We start from the raw sequence: 18,850 nt of genomic DNA, 5'->3' as shown, positions 1-18,850 counted from the left end.
GCAAGGATGTGAAGACAGCAACTCACAACCACAACCCTTAGGTAACCTTATAAACCTTATCGTACTGGCTCATGAATTTTTATTAGGCAATGTAACACATCAGATTTCAAGCTGTGGTTGGACATGCAAAGGGAATGATTCCTTACCAAAAATGTGAAATTCCAAAAGATGATTAACAAGCTTATTGGAGGGCAAAATGTTATATATCATAAATTCAAGCAGAACAGTGGATCAGCGCTTAGCACTGTTTTCTCACTGCAAGAAGGTCGCTGGTTCGAGTCCCGGCTGGGTCAGTTGGTGTTTCTGTGTGGAGTTTGTATGTTTTCCCAGTGTTCGCTTGGATTTTCTACGGGTGATCCCCAACATTACAAAGATATGTGACATGTGGTATAGGTGAATTGGGTAAAACAAATTTGGCCATAGTGTATGGATGTTTCCCAGTACTGGGTTGCATCTACAAGGGCATCCGCTGGGTAAAACATATGGCAGAATAGTTGGGGGTTTATTCCGCTGTGGTGACCCCAGATAAACAAGGAACTAAGCTAAAGGAAAATGACAGTGAAATTCAAACAGCATTTCTTAGGCCATTTTTAAGTGGTAGAACTCATATGCTGCTGCTCTTGGGTGGCTATTAAATACTTAAAGTTAAAAATGGCAAACATTTTTGACAGGTTTGACCATATTGCCACTTAATTTCTGCGGTTGTTGCGTTGAGTGAATAAGTAAAGTTTCATAAACTAATTTCGAGAGGAGCACGTGATATGATTGATCGTGGCTGGTCTTTCAACCATAATCATTATTAAGCCAATCGGATTATTCCAAACTCACTATAAATAGCCCGACTAGCATTACTCTCTCATCTTTATTTTCTGAGGAATCTCCCAATCCACCCCATCTCCCCCTTTCTTCCTGAGCTCTCGAGGACTACCCGATCTCGTACCCCCTCACATGCTCATTGACCAGGCGGGAGCCCTGGGCTGAATTATCTCCAAGCTCAGGCCCCGTTTACACTAGTGCGTTTTAGTTTTAAAACGGCGTTTTAGATCAAAAACAATGCGCATCCACACTAGCGTTTCACCCAGCATTTGTGAACATATCTCCGTCCACACTACACTACCAAAAACGTATATCACGTCACAATTCGTGCACTCTGGGCATGCGCATTCTAGTATGAACAGGAAGCATGTGTCTCGCTCGGCATTTGGTTATTGTTAGTCAACAAACACCGGTTGAACAATGAACGCGATGGCAAAGAAAGCAAGAGAGGTATTTTTGTGGACAGACGACAAGGTCGAGTTGTTACAAAGCGTAACAAATGAATAACTGCACAATGGCGCCTAAAACAGGCAATAGTGTAAACAACGCTCCCATTTTTGTGTCCATGTTGTTGTTTACAGTGAAGGCTGGTCTGAAGTCTTCCGGTAGCTTTAAAGTCATGTGTTATAGTCATGTGATAGGGGCTTGACGAAAAAGGATACGCAATGAAACAAAAGCCCAATCAGGTAGCGAATCTAAGCAGCCCCGCCTCCGTTTTCAGATGTCTCCGTTTTTCCCTATCCACACTGAGACGGAGCAGCAGCATTTCAGAATGAAAACAGCCTCTCCAGCTTTTCCAAAACGCTCCGTTTTCGGTACCTGAAAACTCCGCCGTAGTGTGGATGGATGGTGTAAATGTAGCAAAACTTATGCATTTTCAGACTAAAATGCATTAGTGTAAACGGGGCCTCAGGGTTCTCTCCCGAGACAGCATGCCAAACCTGCTATTATTATCAAGTAGTATCTTCGTGTGAACTCTTGAATTGTGTTTTTTAACAATGGTGTTTTGATCCTGAATGAGTGCTTTGAACAAATCAGGTAATGATTCCAATTAGTCATTTATTAAGGCAGTTATTACTTGCTTTGTCCCTGCATGACTCAGCTGTTTTGAATGAATGAGTTGAATGAATGTAACAACACAATAGCCCCTTTCACATATACACACCTTTCCGGAAAATTACTCTTTTTGACAATACTGGTAAATTCGTTCCGAATTCCAATTTTCCGTAAAGAGAAGTTGTAACATTAAGAGTAATTTGTCGGAATGCCTCTCTGTGTGCTAGCCTGAAAGAGTGCGTTCACGCTTAGAAGGCGTTGACCTGAGACGTCTACTACAGTCGATCAGAACCTTCAGACACATTCACATACTGTTCATGCTGTTTATGATAATAAAAGCCTTTAGATACTTTTTTAGACACATTTAGCTGCTTGTTGTTGGTAAGATAATGTTTCTATGTTCCTTCTTAATGGCAACTGTGTAAGAAATTATCTATAAAATGCTTATGATAAAGGCAAATGTGTAAACATTTAGCTGCAGTTAGTGCTTCTGCCTTTGGATGTCTCTGGGATAAGCTGCATGAATGCTAAAGCTTCAAATAAAAGTGAACCATCAAGCCGGATCCCTATTATGTCACAAATACAATCGCATCCATTTTAAACTCATTTCTGGTTAATGATGTCAGAATTTACTGGTATTTTAAAATAGATGTGTGAACAGTCTTTTGCAGGACAATTCCATAACGTCCCTGCCTGTATGAGCAGAACTTTTTTGAATTTAGCAGTAAAGTCATTTTGGTCATTTTCCGGACATTTACTGGTGTAAGGAGCCAATGACTTACATTTATTGAGTAAGTGTAAACAAAAAATTACATAAAAGATGATATGATCACGAAGTCACCCAGGTAACATTTCAAGACTGTCTTTGGAAGTTAATTCAAGGTGAAAAATTTCTATACTGTATGTGTGATAAATTTGTATGCTATAGTCCTCTTAACCAACCTGTTTTTTATTTTCTACAACAAAAAGACAATATATTTCATTTGAATCTGGGAAGAAATGAATAAACAAGTTTAACATTTAACTTTATCCCATGCATATTAAAAAAATAGAATAAATTGAGAATTTTCAGGTGATATTTTAATTATTTGTTTTCTATAGATCTATGTTATACATAACTATAAACAATGCTGGGCTGTCGTAACCCAAGGCTGTATCAATTACAGACAAACCCAACCATTGGGTAACAAACAAAATGTCATTTAAATTCAGTTGAAAAAATTAACCTAACCTTGGACTTGCCCATATTTGACCAATTGCTTCATTTTTTAGAGCACACTCAATGTTATGTCAATCAATATCATGTTGTTTTTTGGTTAATCACATCTTTACTGTTTTCAAAACTCTTGCCGATTGTTTCTCAAGCTGTGAGTCAAAGAGCCAGCTTCATTTTTTATTATAGTAAAGGCAAAACAAAGATTTTAAAATGTAATTATTGGCCAACATTTGCACCTGGATGCAGGATCTGGAAAAATCAGCACTCATAAGTCTGCGCACATAAAGATGGAGCAAATAAACAGCCACTGGTGAAACATGCAAAGCTGGAAAAAATTAAAACGTGTGGGTGGAACTCAGCACATGTTAGGTCTGGCACGGTTGAAACTTCAGGCCCTTTCACATCGGTGGTTGAACCTTGGGTGTGCAAGTCTGAAACTTCTTATTTTTGACCCTGGTGATAATGAAGTGTTGACAGCTTGTATTGTTTTTATAACACTTTATACCTAATACCATGATTCTGGAAATGTTTTCTTGGGCTTCATTAGTCTTCCCACACCTCAGACAGAAACGGCTATACAAACTGCAGTTCAGAAAGGCATGTGTCAACAGCAAAGTGTGCTGGTTCTGTGTTTATGATACAGTAATACTCGCTCCCTAATCGCTTTAATAGCTGCTTACTTCCTGATAGCTTTCAGACAGAATGAATGTTCAAATTCTGTGTTTTTTCAGCTGCATTGTAATACCGCTAGATGCTTTGCTACAGATCTTAGACAAATTGCTCTGTTACTTTAATACTTCACATACAAATGAACAATTTCATCTTCATTGAATAAAACCTCCCTTCCCTATTAAAATAGCATCTCTTCTAATCTCCAGTGTAAGAGTGAGAAAACCTGTCAATCACATATGCAATTCAATATGTTCATTTTGGGCATTTGGTTGTGATTTTAAATGTGAAACACAAAATAGAAATGCTATTAACCAATTTCTTGTCATTTTGCTTCTTTAAATGCACTAAATCACCATTTTGGATACTGAAATAGTAACTTTGGGTGCATTTTATCTACACAATCTACACAATATTACATTAAGTGCAGTATGTGGGTGAGAGAGGCATTGGTTCGGTGGAAAAAATCAGCTATATCTGGCAACACTGATGACAACATATTATTAGTTCGTTGTAACTTAGTAAACTAAGTTAATCATGTTTTATCGTAATTTTAAAAACCATGCAAGCTGTTTTAAGTCAGTTTAACATAGTATTAGTTCAATAGACTCATTAGGTTATTTTGATTCAACTTAAAAATTTAAGCAACACGTTTTTTTTTTTTACTGTGTAGAGACATATAGCATTGTGGTGCTCATGATGACCCAGGTTCGATTCCCGGATCATGGTCCTTTGCCAATCCTTCCCCTATCTCTGCTTCCAATGCCTTCCTGTCTGTAACCTCCATTGCCCTATTTCAATAAAAGATGAAAAACCCCTAAAAATAGGTATTGAAAAAAGATCATACCAAAAATGCAGAAAGAACATACAAATTAATTTGAATTCACCAATAAATCTAAAACGTATGAATTGTAGATAGATTGCATTGGTAACATATACAACTGAAGTCAAAATTATTAGCCCTCCTGAATTATCCGACACGGAAAGAACCTATATATAATTTATGTTTAATATATGTTTATACGTATATGTTAATAACTACAAACCATTTTGTCATACGTTTCCTTCTTTTCCACTATCTTTATACAAGAAAGAATTAACCTTGTAAATGTTTCAGCAAAACGTGTAGACAACAGCTGTCCATCTCCTCTCACTTATTTGCCATAGTTAAATTCCATAACATGCCAATTGCACGCAATTTCACGGCAATTCGTAACTTTTTGATTTAGTGGCTAATTCGTATGAATTCTTATGATCTAATTCGTACAACTAAGTACGATTTGCTCATCCCGCAATGACAGTTGGGTTTAGGGGTGGTGTTAGGTGCCATCCCTCCTTTTTAACATCGTACAATTTTGTACGACTGAATTCATACGAATTAGCCACTAAACTGGCAAAACGTAAAATACTTCCGTTTTCTCGTGAGATTAGGCTGGCCAATTACATGTGATACCAATGTCAAGTGTTCGTACATACTTAAGCTTTTTGCGTTATTATTTAGTTCTTAGTTATTGCCTTGATAATAGAAAATATGAGCTAGGCATCATGTAAACAGTTGCCAAAGTGAGATATGAACTTTATAGGAGTCATATCTTGTACATATAGGGCTTATATGTGGATTTAAGGAAGCAATACAGGAGACCTATATGGCCTGTATATTCACACATATGCACCTCGATTTTGCCTATATGTGGCATATATACACATATACAGCATATATATATTAACATATATGTGCATATTGGTTTCATTTATGCGCATAAACCCTTATATAAGTTCTTTCTATGTGTTCATATTTTCCCCCCAATTTATGTTTAACAGATATGTTTTTTCAACACATTTATAAAAATATAATAGTTTTAATAACTAATTTCTAAAAACTGATTTCTTTTATAAATGAGCAAATTGCATAAAACATTCAGTTGTTTTTAAGCATCATGTAAACATCTCCTGCTATTGTGTTGGATGGCAGAATGACATTTAAATATCTGTCGAGCGAGAAGCTAATCAGAATAAGCTCGAACTATAATTCACACAGTATGTGACATCTTTTTTTCTTTAGACTTTCGAAGAAACTTCATCACTTGTCATGATTTATTGACATAAATAAACACTTTATATCCCTTTTAAAGCTCCCATCACATACCACATAATTCATGTGCTCTTTGTGATTGCACGGTCTAACATTTTAGTTATTAGTCACTAGAGGCTCCATAACTCAAAGCGAAAGTGGATTTATGTGCTCCAAAGCTCCGTGTTCTCTCTGAAACCTTTTCAGGTGATCAACATTCGATTTGGCAATTTTGCAACAATTAAACTGAAGTCCTTGTCGTCAAGTTCATGTTGTTCTGCTGCAGAAGCACTTTCTGTCATTTTATCTTGCACATTTTGTTCTTTCGTCATTTTTTCATACATATTTTCCAGGCTATGTCTTTTTGATGTGTCTAGACGGTTGATGATTTCCATATTGATTTAATTACAATGTTCTTTCGCTCTTTTGTTCTTTAGTAACAGCTGCTTAGCCTTCACTCAAAAAAAGATTTCTGCTGCTTGTTCAAACTACTTACTTAAAATGAGGTTAAATTCAATTCTTGGTTTTTTTTGGACAACTTAATTGTTTTATGTTCAATCCACTTAAATTTGTTAAAACCAACCCGGGCTCATTCTGAAAGCACTATATACATTTTTGGAGCACCAAATATGTCTCTGGAGTTACGTTTCTTTGCAGTTTGTTTTCGCAAATCCACCAGCGGCCGCTGTGTACACTTTTTTAGATCTCATATTTCTCTCACAAGTGCCATTAGCATCTGCTGTTTTAGTGTAAATCCACCAGAGACAGCTGTCCACTGACTGTCTGACTGATCGACTGACCCAGTGCTTCATTTGAGCTGGATCTTTCCGGTTCCTGTACCGGAAAATAACGGATATTTGTGTTTTGCATTCCGGTATTTATTTTAATGGATCCCGCATTAACTTTTGCATGGTGAACACCTATGTGTGTGTGTGTGAGAGAGAGAGAGAGACAGACAGAGAGAGATGGCTGTGTAGGTTGTTTGTGCGCACACACACATGATGATTGTCATCATGCTCAAGTTAAAGCAAAAGTCATGTTAAACTTTCAGGCCTCAACAATATTTTCAGCCAGTCTGCTTTCTTATGTTGACAATCACACTTGGTCAGCCAGAAAACTTGACAGAAGAGCTAACTGTGGGCTTTTATTGAAGATTAGACATTCTTTATTTTCACTTGGCACATAAAAGTGAAGTGAGCTGAATAGTGATCGTTCATATGATTTATGTTTGTAGCTACATGTTCTTATTACTCATGACTGACCTATAACATTATAAGGTAGAGGTCTGCTTTCCCTGTACGGACCTGACCAGATTTCTTGCAACGCGGGAATAAATTTCCGAATAAAGCGTGGGAGCAGTCGGTAACTGGTGTAATTTGAACGCATGCTTGCGGTCTAACAATATCGCTCCTGACTGCCGAGCGAGCGAGCACGCATATGCATGTGTGTGAATGAGAGAGTGTGATGCTGTGTGTCGCTTGTTTGGTGCTGTCTATGTGTGTGTGTGTGTCTGTAAATGAGAGAGAGCATGATGCTGTGTGTTGCTAGCTTGATGCTGTCTATGTGTGTGTGTGTGTATGTGTGTGAATGAGAGAAAGCGTTATGCTGTGTGTCACTTGCCTGGTGCTGTGTGTCTATGTGTGTGTGTGTGTTTATACAGAAAGCTTGTTATAGGCTGTCTGGACTCTGTGTCATGTAGCTTTGTGGTTTCTGGGTGTTCGCGAACACATTACCGTCATTAGCGGGAACAGGCACGGCGGGTAGAAAACGGGGCTGCTCGGACTGCGGGACAAAGAATGCTGAATATAAGCGGAAGTGGTCAGGTTCGGACAAAAACCGGGCGGGGGTGGGATTAAAATTTTTGTCCCACGCAGATATCTATTATATGGCACAAAATAATTAAAGATTGTTCAAAAATATGATGCTCTTTTTTAGCGATATCACCGTTTAATGACGTCATGTTTCAAGAAAACTGAAATTGTTTGGTGGACGTCGGTGACGGTAACTTTTATTTCCTGGTTTTGTTCTGGGAATTATTTATTTACAAATTAAGCACTGGAATGGCCCACCCTCCTCCTTTCCTAAAACCCAACCAATAGTGTTTTTGAAATCACTGATTGACCCGCCCACCCACTTTCCTAAACCCAAAAGACAGTTTTAAAAAGCAATCCAGAAAAAGAAAAGCCTGATTTTGACCATGTTTTCTGATTTTACCACATTCTCACCCTTATGTTTACTTGTTTATTTTATTTTTTAGCTTCTGCTTTTTCTTACTTTCTGGAACCATTCTTCGCCAAACAGCTGTCCACACTGAGGTAAGCGGTCAGCTGGTAACCACGGAAAGGAAGGGTGTCATACCGCCCCATAGCGTTTGTTTTAAAGACGAAATGCAGCCATACATACTTCTGGCTACATATTTTGTGATCTCTAGAAATGTATATAAGGCTAAGTTTTCAGAATGAGCCTATTTTGGTAAAAACAAATAAGTTAACTTATTGTTAAGTTGTTCTTTTGTATTTGCATCTAATAATGCATTTGCTCTATAACAAAATGTGTTAAGACATTTTTCCAAACAGGAGCTGTTAGATCACTGTATAAAAAAATGTTTTTAAATCCCTCTGGTCATGTTCATCTGTCAACTCACTCATGTTGCAGTCAGTTTGTGTGTGTGTTTTCTCTCTGTTAAGCTGTTTAGGCCTTGACTTTGACCATGAACAGAACACATGTCGCTTTCTCCAGTGGTGATCGTTTAGCTAACGCATGCTCGATTCATTTTAGTCCGAGACAGAGCAACCATTCAGAATTCAAGCATCTGTAGTGTGAGGTTCACTGTTGATGTGTAAATGTTAGTGTTGTAGAGTAAAACTGACTGACAAACACGGATTTGACTGTACCACCTGGGAGTGTTTCTGAAGACAAGCTCCAACCTGGATGATCTGGTTCCCTCATCCCTCATAACAACATTTTGTGTGGATTCAATTGCAGTGCAAAATCGCAATGAAAAAGTCAAATTTTTTGTATACATTTGTTTCTATAAACATACCCTTTATCTACCTTACGCTATTTGCAGGACCCTCAGTGTACATATCAATTTTGCCTATTTGGAAATGTGTTAGAAGTACAATGTTGACACAGTGGCAGCAAAACAAATATATATTTGAATTGGAACAAAACTAACACTGCAAATCCATACAATATGTGTAAAACTAACACAAACACACAAATTTTTTCTGTATTCATGAGCCATTAGTGTATTATAACATATGTTGAATTTGGACATTTACATAAAACATTTGATTTCTTAATCAGTTACTATTAAATATGTTTTAAATCCCCAAAATGGCTATACCCTATACATAAAAAGCCCAAATCATTGCACATTGCGCAGTATTCAAAGATTAAATATTGGTTTAAATAACAATGAAACTGTCCCAGAAACTGGTGCCTCAAAACTAATCCTCTTCCAATTTGCATACCACAACAAAAGCGAGGCTGATGTTTCCAAACTCCTTCATGCTTGATTCCACCCATTGTCACTTAAAGAAAAGATTAGTGGATTTCTCCTCAACCTGGATTTAATTCCTGCATCCTGCTTTCCTGGAAATGCCGTTCAGCTTCAGTCCTTTGCCAGGCCAAATTCTTAGAGTTAAGGACCAGGGCATTGCTCTCCGATGACATCCGATCATGTACACCAACACAAGCTTCACAAGACTGTCCCAACTGAGACGACAGCGTCCTCTTTTCAGTCCTTTGAGTGTGATCATGGCCCTGCCCTCTATGAGTTCATCAGTGCTCATCTGGAGTTTAACATCTCCAAAACTACAGAATTGATCGTCGTTTCAAAAAAGGGATCCAAACTAATATGGTGTCCAAAATGCATCCTCCATTTATTATTGAGTGTTTTGTGATTGCAATGTCTGCTGGTTCAAATCTCAAATAAAAACACAAGCTTCTGGTATCTATATTCATTCATTTATTCATTCATTTCCTTTCGGCTTAGTCCCTTTATTCATCAGGGGTCATCACAGCGGAATGAACCACCAACTTATCCAGCATATGTTTTACACAGTGGATGCCCTTCCAGCTGCAACCCAGTACTGGGAAACATCCATACACACCGAGAGCACAGCACCGAGAGAAAACACAGGCAGAACATACAAACTCTACACAGAAATGCCAACTGGTCCAGCTGGGATTCGAACCAGGGATCTTCTTGCTGTGAGGCAACAGTGCTAACCACTGAGCAACTGTGTATCTGAAAGTCACTGGTGTCTGCTTATGAGTGATTATTCATGAACAAATAGTGTTAAAATGAAGATTAAAGGTATAGATCATCCAAAAATGTAAATGTATTCACTATTTACTTGGTTTCATAACTTTAGTTTCCTTAACTAAAAGCAGATATGTTTAACACCTGTCACCACTGACACCTAAAGGATGAAAAACCAGCCTGATATCACAAGGAAACGTAACTATTTTACGTTTTGTCAGTTTAGTGGCTAATCTGTGTAATTTGTTGTACAAATGTACATTTTTAAAAGGGGGCGTGGCACCTAAACCCCACCCCTAAACCCAACTTTCATTGGGGGATAAGCAAATCGTAATAAATTAAATAGTTTCCAACGAATTAGCCACTAAATCAAAAAGTTATTAATTGTCTTTAGATGGTGTTCGATAAACAAATACTATGGAGGTCATTGATTACAGGTCATTCTTCAAAATATCTTATTTTGTGTTTGTGTTTTTTGAAACAGTGTTTATCAGGTCTGTTACAGGTGAGCTAATGATGACATCATTTTCAGTTTTGGATGAACTATCCCTGTAAGATTTGCTAGAAGACAGTTTGTTTTAGCTTGAGGGCTTGTTTTTTAAATAACCTACAGTAACACATTGATCCATAGAGAACAAGAATGTCTTTCTAAAAGTAAAATATTTTAAAAACTTTTTTTTTTTCACTGACAGTTTTTTTTTTTTTTTTTTTTACCAGCATCAGTCTAGATGATCACATCATCACTTTGTAGGATTGTAATACTACAAAATAATCAATTTTATTGTTTTTTTATTATTATTATTTTTATTATTATTAGTAGTAGTATTATTAGGTGACGCAGTGGTGTAATAGGTAGTGCTGTCGCCTCACAGCAAGAAGGTCACTGGTTCGAGCCTCGGCTTGGTCAGTTGGTGTTTCTGTGTGGAGTTTGCATGTTCTCTTGTGCATTCGCGTGTGGGCGAGACCGGAGCAGAGGAAACCCATGCCAACACGGAGAACAAGCAAACTCCAGACAGAAATGCCAACTGACCCAGCCGAGGCTCAAACCAGTGATCTTCTTGCTCTTCTTGATACGACATCGCTACCCACTGTGCCACCCCTATTAATATTATTATTATTATTGTAATTAAAGTTTTGGATAGTCAGAAATAGCATTCATTTTTTAAATAATTTTTTCATTCATTCATTTTTCTTCAGCTTAGACCCTTTATTCACCAGGAGTTGCCACAGCGGAATGAACTGCCAACTTATCCAGCATATGTTTTACACAGCGATGCCCTTCCAGCTGCAACCCAGTACTGGGAAACACTATAGACTCTCATTCACACACATACACTACGGCCAATGTCGTTTATTAAATTCACCTGTACCGCATGTCTTTGGACTGTGGGGGAAACTGGAGCAGCCAGAGGAACATGGGGAGAACATGCAAACTCCGCAGCTGGAAGCATCCAATGTCTAAAACATATGCTGGATAAGTTGGCGGTTCATTCCGCTCGGGCAACCCCTGATTAATAAAGGGACTAAGCCGAAAAGAAAATGAATGAATGAATGAATGAAATCTTAAAAGTTTAACAAAAATACACCTTTTTCCCAAAATGATGCTGTTTGCAGTATTACGGCCAAAATGATCACAGAAAATAAACTATTAAAAGTACATTACGCACAAGGGTTAAGACAAAAAGAGGCCCATTTTTGATATGCTACCTCTCTCACATTAAAGGGAAAGATGTCAGTTTATTCATGCATGTTGTAAAGTATTTTGCTGATATTTAATCCTCTCTGTCAGTGGGACAGGGTGAAGAAGCCCTCCTAATTTTTGAAACAGATCAACCTCTCCAGTTTTCCCTTTAGAAGCGCAGTCTGGGATAGGATGCCCATGAGAGCTTATTCTGGCGTTATCCCTAAATCACCCTTCATATCATATTAATTCATTTCCTGCATTGTCTGGAAAACTTTCATTCACATGTATAGGTTCTTGCCTAAAGGTTTGGATATAAAGAGCCTTGTGTGTGAAACATTAAAGTACCACCATTATACTAAAGGTTTCTTTTGTTTGGATGGTTTCCTACAGGTTTACATGAATCCATACTAAATGTAAACAAAATACAATAAACAGTTAAAAACTAATTATACAAATTCATTTTGAATTTTTGTAGATCACTTAGGGTAAGTAAAACTGGTTTTGTAAACAAACGTGATTAGTTAAGTTTTATCTTGATAAGTTTGCTGGTCTTTTGCATACACAGCTACATTAGCATACACACTGTATGAAAGGTAAAATTCATAATTGTCTTATGTAAATATTACAACAATAAAACATTATGTACACGTATCACTATAATAGTATGTCACAAGTGGCTTTATTTTTACTGTACTTTCACCAACTAAAAAGAGAATCTATGACTGTAAAAAGTATATAAAGATTATGGGTTTCTGATGTTTTACACCAGTAGATGGCGATAGGTGTTTACAAGTGAGTGATTCAGTCAACTGATTCCCTCAGAAGAGCGGATTCATCGCGGTAAGGAAATACTTGAATTGTAAGTGAGTCACTAAATGATTCTTCTCGTGTTCAAAACACGACTCGTTTTCTTGAAGCACCTCAGTGAGTCTCAACGTTTCTGCTGTTCTGACTGTGGAGCATAAAACTGACGACGTATCTGCTGCACTATTGCATCTAAAATGTAAGTTAGTCAGTCTTGTATACTGAGCTATTGTGAGTAAACATAATCATGTTAACGTTACCGCAAGTAAGAATATCTTGTTCAAAAATAGGCCACACTACTCTTGAATTGTAACGTTATTGCTAATACGCATATAGTATTAGCAATATTATATAATATCCACAATTGATGTATTTGTAAGTTAATTATAGTATTAAAGTTTATCTTAGAAAGTTTATCTTGAAGCTGTTTTTCAGCCTTTATTTGTTTTTGTCTGAAATAGATGACCCAATATGTTGGCCTACTTATCATTGAAAATTAATTATTGGAGTTGGTCATGATCCATCGTAGGGTCTTTATATAAATTCTAATAACCCTACTGAAGAAAACAGCTTAAACCAGCCTAGGCTCGTTTTAGCTGGTCGACCAGGCCGGCTTAAGAGGGTGTTTGGCCATTTCCAGGCTGGTTTCCAGCCATTTTCAGCCTGGTCTTAGCTGGTCAGGCTGGGAGATGACCAGCTAGCTTGACTAGCCTAGCCAGGCTGAGAGCCCAGCCAAAACCAGCTATGTCCAGCTTAAACCAGGCTGGTCAAGCTGGTTTTAGCAGGTCATTTTCCAGCCTGACCAGCTACTGTAAGACCAGGCTGGAAATGGCTGGTAACCAGTCTGGAAATGGCCAAAACCCCTCTAAAACCAGGTTGGTCGACCAGCTAAAACCAGCCAACCAGCCTAGGCTGGTTTAAGCTGTACTTTGTAGCAGGGACATTTTTAAGTTTTTAAAAAGACTACGTTCTGTACTGAATTACTTCATACAATTCATTCATTCATTTTCTTTTCCTCTTAGTCCCTTTATTAATCTGTGGTTGTCACAGGGGAATGAACCATCAACTTATCCAGCATATGTTTTACGCAGCACTTGCCCTTCCAGCTGCAACCCATCACTGGAAAACATCCATACACACTCACTCACACACATACACTACGGACAATTTAGCCTACCCAATTCACCTTTACCACAAGTTATTGGACTTGTGGGTGAAACCGGAGCACCCAGATGAAACCCACGCGAGCATGGGGAGAACATGCAAACTCCACACAGAAACGCCAACTGACCCAGCTGATGCTCGAACCAGTGACCTTGCTGTGAGGCGAATGTGCTACCCACTGCGCCACTGTGCAGCCACCTTATACAATATCAGTGATAATTTATATGTTATTTGATAGTATATTACTAATATATACACTTTTCAATTGTCTAAGCCAAATGACTATTATTTTTATAATTTTTCATTTATATACATTGAAATGTCCAGTTCTGTTTGTCAGAATTGGCATTGGTACAAAATTGCAGCTATTGCTTGAAAGTATGGAAGAAGCAACTTTAACATTGGTATGCATTTTTCCTTTGTGTTGAAGCTTGAATGATCTTGGCTTGTATACCGGCAGCTGTATTAACCACGGATAATATTGAGCAAAGGATGGGTGGAGTTCACTGAAGTTCTTCCTAAACCTAGGAAGTAAGTTAGCTTCCTTTTCCTGTAATTTCTTTGATGCATAAACATCTTCTTGAGCCTGAATTGACCTTTTTGTCTGTAAAACACCCCAATACTGCAGATTGTGTGTTATTACCGAGTTCAACAAAATTGCGGTGTCCTCTACGGGGCATTTTACCTGAAAAGAGCCTGTTTGTGGACAGATAAGGTCTCAATTTCGCTTGTGACAGGCTGTGCCATGACCTTGTAGAGTTAGCTAATATCAGTTTGTGGTAATTGATGGGTAATTGTCGCTGGGCTATGAGACAGACATTTAACGGTCACTGGTCTGCAATAATTGCCTTCTATTATCCTAATTTGGATGAGTGAGGGCAAACAAAGCTGTCAAACAGAAGCGGTGAACAATGGTTATCAATGTCTTTGGCAGAAACACAGGCAAACACTACACTCGAGAAATTCTTGTCACTATTAAGATATTTAGGCAAAACAGAAAAACTTGAAGAGTTATTTTTTTCCTTTTTAAAGTGTGTTCATAGGCTTCACTAAAATATTTTTAAGGATTTAACACTCCTCCTCCTCCCGCAAATCCCGCTCAGCCACCCTAAACGTGTATAATCACTATACAAATTCATGAATGCCTCAGTGACCTTTTTATTGAAAATAGGCTCATGCTATTAGGCTCAAAGTTGCTTGATTATTACGCTGAAGTGATTGTATAGTTCCTAGCCACTTTTCTTTTTCTCTCAATCTTAGTACACAATGTAACCATAGAAGAGTGAGGCTTTAAATAGGAAAATTCACTGTTTGGTATTTTTTGAGCTAAGCTAAAAGTGCTCCCAGCAGATTGGAAGATTGGCTGAATGGATTCAAAAATGGTAAATCTCTGAGGGAGTGTTGCTTTAAAATTCACATGAAAACAGAATTTGTTGCCACTGTTGTCTGCTTGTTTGGTGGTACAAAGGTTCAGATTATATATGTTTACATTTGTTTAGATGAACAGAGGAATCAAGTTAATTTTGTGTGACACGACGCAACACAATCTTACTGTAATTCATAAGTTTTTGATTTAGTGGCTAATTCATATTAGATTCTATTATCTCATTCATACACTTTGTTATGATTTGCACATCCCCCAATTAGGGTTGGGTGATGTCGACTAATTTGTGACTATTGTGAAACATTGTGATGGACGATGGCATCGTAGTCTTAGACGGTGATGGATTAATTATTTATGAATAATTCATTCATTCAAAATAAAGAAATTATTAATAGCCTACCATTTCAACTACCTGACCCGCATGGTCTTTGCATGACCCATAACCAAATCAAAAATAAATTAAAATAAACGTAGTCAAGTTACACACAAATTACCACCTGACAACCACTTTTTCCGCACGCTAAAATTACAAGCTAAAATTACAAGTACAAGCGTTAAAGCGAAAGATTGAAGCAGTGTACTGATGCGGTGACACAATACCTGACAGATTCAAAAGACCGTTTAGTCGTTAGATAGCAACAAGATTAATTAAATATCACGTTTAACAACTATAGTGAGACGCAATCCAGCAGTAGCCTACATCCTTAATAAATTGTCCGGATTGCACTGGCCTCTGGGGTTTTGTGTTCAAGACTGCTGAAGCTCAGATGCATACGTACGCTGCAGTGCATGACAGTGTGTGTGTGGTCACGTGATGTACAATTTCAGCGTTATAGTGTGGAAGAAGGGCTTTTCAGAAATGCTAGATGAAACGGTGGTGTGGATGTGGATCATTTTCATTCTAAAAGGCCATTTTAAAACTAAAATGTATTAGTGTAAATGGGGCCTAAGTGTGTATTTTTTGCGAGTGGGTAGCTGCGATGGGGGCGGGGCAGAGGATTGTGATGCCGGCTCAGCATCTTGATGTCTATCAGCCATCAGATACCCAGTGAAGGGTAGGGTCATACATCCTATACCCAATGAAGGGTAGGGTCATACATCCTATACCCAATAAAGGGTAGGGTTCAGGGTGGGTTTTAAAAATCGTATGTTTTCCTATGAGTGAAATATGGTAATAGTTGCATTTCCTTGTGAAATCAGGCTGGAAACGTAACTTTTTTGTTTTGTCGGTTTAGTAGTTAATTCGTACAGTATGAATTTGTATGAATTCAGTGGTACAAAATAGGCAATACTTAAAAGGAGGCATGGCACCCAACCCCACCCCTAAACCCAACCGTCATTGGGGGATGAGCAAATCATTCGAATGAGATCTTAAAAACTCATATGAATTAGCCACTAAAAAAAGTTGGGAATTTCAGTGAGAAAGCGTTGGTTATTTCTAGAAATCTACATCTAAAACATGGCTTAAGCATATTGTAAATACTCTCCATGGAAGCAATCATGAGTAAATATTTTTCTTGCTTTTTGTTTACTTCCCACATAGAAAAATTCTCTGGTCCAGATCTGGCCCACACAATCAGCTTTTGCTTGGCCCACATGCCACAGTGAATTACGGAACATGATCGGACCAAGTCTGGCTTCCATATAAGGGCCAAACATGGACCATATCTGGGCCAAGTCTCAGTCAAGTTAATAATAACTCAGCCTGGGCCAGATATGTTGGAGTGTCACGACTGCAAAGAATTTAATAAACCCATGAAAGCATTTCGCTTTATGGCCACACTTTTTCTCGAAGCAACCAGATTGGTAGAATTTTCTCTTTACTATAAAATAAATTAGATGTATTTTAAAAGTGGGTCAAGATGGACCAAATTTAAGTCCCCCACATATAAATTTTTAACATCTGGGTCAAATACTACATTTGATATCTGGCCCAAGTCTTATGTGCCGCCTTAAAGACGGTGCTTCCTCTTCCAAACCTGGGCCATGTTTGGCCCACATGCTGTATGCCAGTGCTGGAAGAATGCCTGCTGTGCCAGCTTCATGCCGAATCTGGGCCAGAATTCTTTGCTACCTGAGTTGTTATATCAACAAAAAAGAAACAGAATTCACTTTTGACTGAACCATACCTAAATCTTGATTTCTATACCTCATAGGCTAGGTAACTTAAGTTGGGTAAATGAATCTGATGTAAGCTAGAATGACATCACTACTCAAAGACATGCTTTTCCATACTTTTTTTTTTTTTCAAATGGAAATTGTGACTTCTGCTGCTATGCTCGGTAAATATTAACTGCACCGGTAAGAACAAGATGGACATGGCGAAGTAAAGAGAGGGTGTGTTTTGCCCTGCCGTTTGCTTGGCAGTGGAAAGAAAGGGCAAGAAGCCGAGACCCTATCAGGGTCTAATTATGACTTGCAGATGACGAGAAACCACAGGAAAGCCATAGATGCATTCTCTCATTCCAGAGATGCATTTGGTGGATACTCGGCCAATATAGCAGGAGATTCCTCCCTCTAAATTAAAAAGAAAAAAAACCTCTGCATTAACCTTTCTGAGGCAGTTTCCCTCCATAAAATCCTTGTTCTCATTTTGTTGACTGTTACACTTGCATATTTCGAGCTGAATAGGGTGATGGAAAAGGAAAGGGGAAATATATTGGCAGCGGTAACCTCCTTTCTCTACTAAATACGAGGCTGGAGCTCAGTATTCGTTTCCTTTTAGTATTTTATGTCTGTATGTAGTGTAGTCGCACATGTTACAGAGGCCTGAGGGAGTCTTTGTAGCGATGCTGGGCAGAGTGTGTGAGGTTACATAAGCATGCTGGAAACAAGGTTTTGATAAATGTACTCCAACTGCTTTTAGACAAGCCTAGCAGGCACCATATTGCTGCATTGCAACAATAGGAATCACAAATGATTAGATGTCAAATCAGTCCAACGTAAAAAACAGGCTTTAAATTTTTACATTTAAACTAGAAGGTCGTGCTAGGAGTATGCATTCTAAGGAGGATGATATTTATTATGGTTAAATAGGGAAACGATTAACTCATATCCTGTTTTGAAATTTAAGCCAGGGATTCTGTTTATTGATTGATGAAGTGTTTGGGTTCATCTACTAACCGAAATGGGCCTGCTTTATTTTTGAAAAGTAGAGACGCTTCCTTCCTCCGGTTTTGGTCCAGACTTTGCCTTTAGTAGTCGGAACTGACTGTTTAATGTTTAATGTATGCATTTGGCAGACGTAGTATCCAAAGTTCAAAGTTTTCTTTACTTACAATAGATGGCTAATTGGCCTGGATATATTTTGCGGCAATGTTTTGCTCATTGTAAATAATAGGCTGGAGTCCAAATGTCTGTTTTTTTGGCATTGTAAGCATTAAGTTATTCCGTCTGTAAATCTGGGATCATTCTTTCTTTATTTTTACCTTGACTGGACATATGGATTCAGTTGATGTCTCATGCTCATTCATATCATTTATAGACAGAAACCTAGACATTCAGGGTCCAAATGAGCTAGTGATAAATAGGGTTGGGTATCGTTTGGGGTTATTTTGATATTGGTGCCAATTTGATACTTTAAAAACGGTACCAGTGCCAAAACTGGGCCTGCCCTGACCTGATACTTTTGAGCCACAAAATTTATATAATTATGTATTTATAATAAGTTTAAAGTATACATCCATTTATATTTTAGATATTTTGATTATCTTAAT

The 18,850-nt window shown here is 37.9% G+C and overlaps 1 protein-coding gene across 3 annotated transcripts in view; it reads left to right on the top strand.

Moving 5' to 3' along the window:
• Nucleotides 1-12,544: 12,544 nt before the first annotated feature.
• col8a2 (collagen, type VIII, alpha 2) overlaps nucleotides 12,545-18,850 on the top strand; it is a 202,376-nt gene continuing 196,070 nt past the window's right edge. The window contains exons 1-3 of one of the 3 annotated variants that reach the window (XM_068215201.2): nucleotides 12,545-12,622; nucleotides 12,700-12,785; nucleotides 14,181-14,281. The gene's annotated coding sequence lies outside the window, so the exon portion shown is untranslated. Of the gene's footprint in view, nucleotides 12,786-14,180; nucleotides 14,282-18,850 lie in introns of all 3 variants that reach the window. The other 2 variants (XM_073931207.1, XM_073931209.1) reach the window with 2 other exon arrangements.

Source organism: Danio rerio, chromosome 19 (assembly GCF_049306965.1).
Source record: "Danio rerio strain Tuebingen ecotype United States chromosome 19, GRCz12tu, whole genome shotgun sequence".
NCBI lineage: Eukaryota > Metazoa > Chordata > Actinopteri > Cypriniformes > Danionidae > Danio > Danio rerio.
The sequence above is the reverse complement of the archived record's forward strand: the minus strand, read 5'-3'. Positions and strand labels throughout refer to the sequence as shown.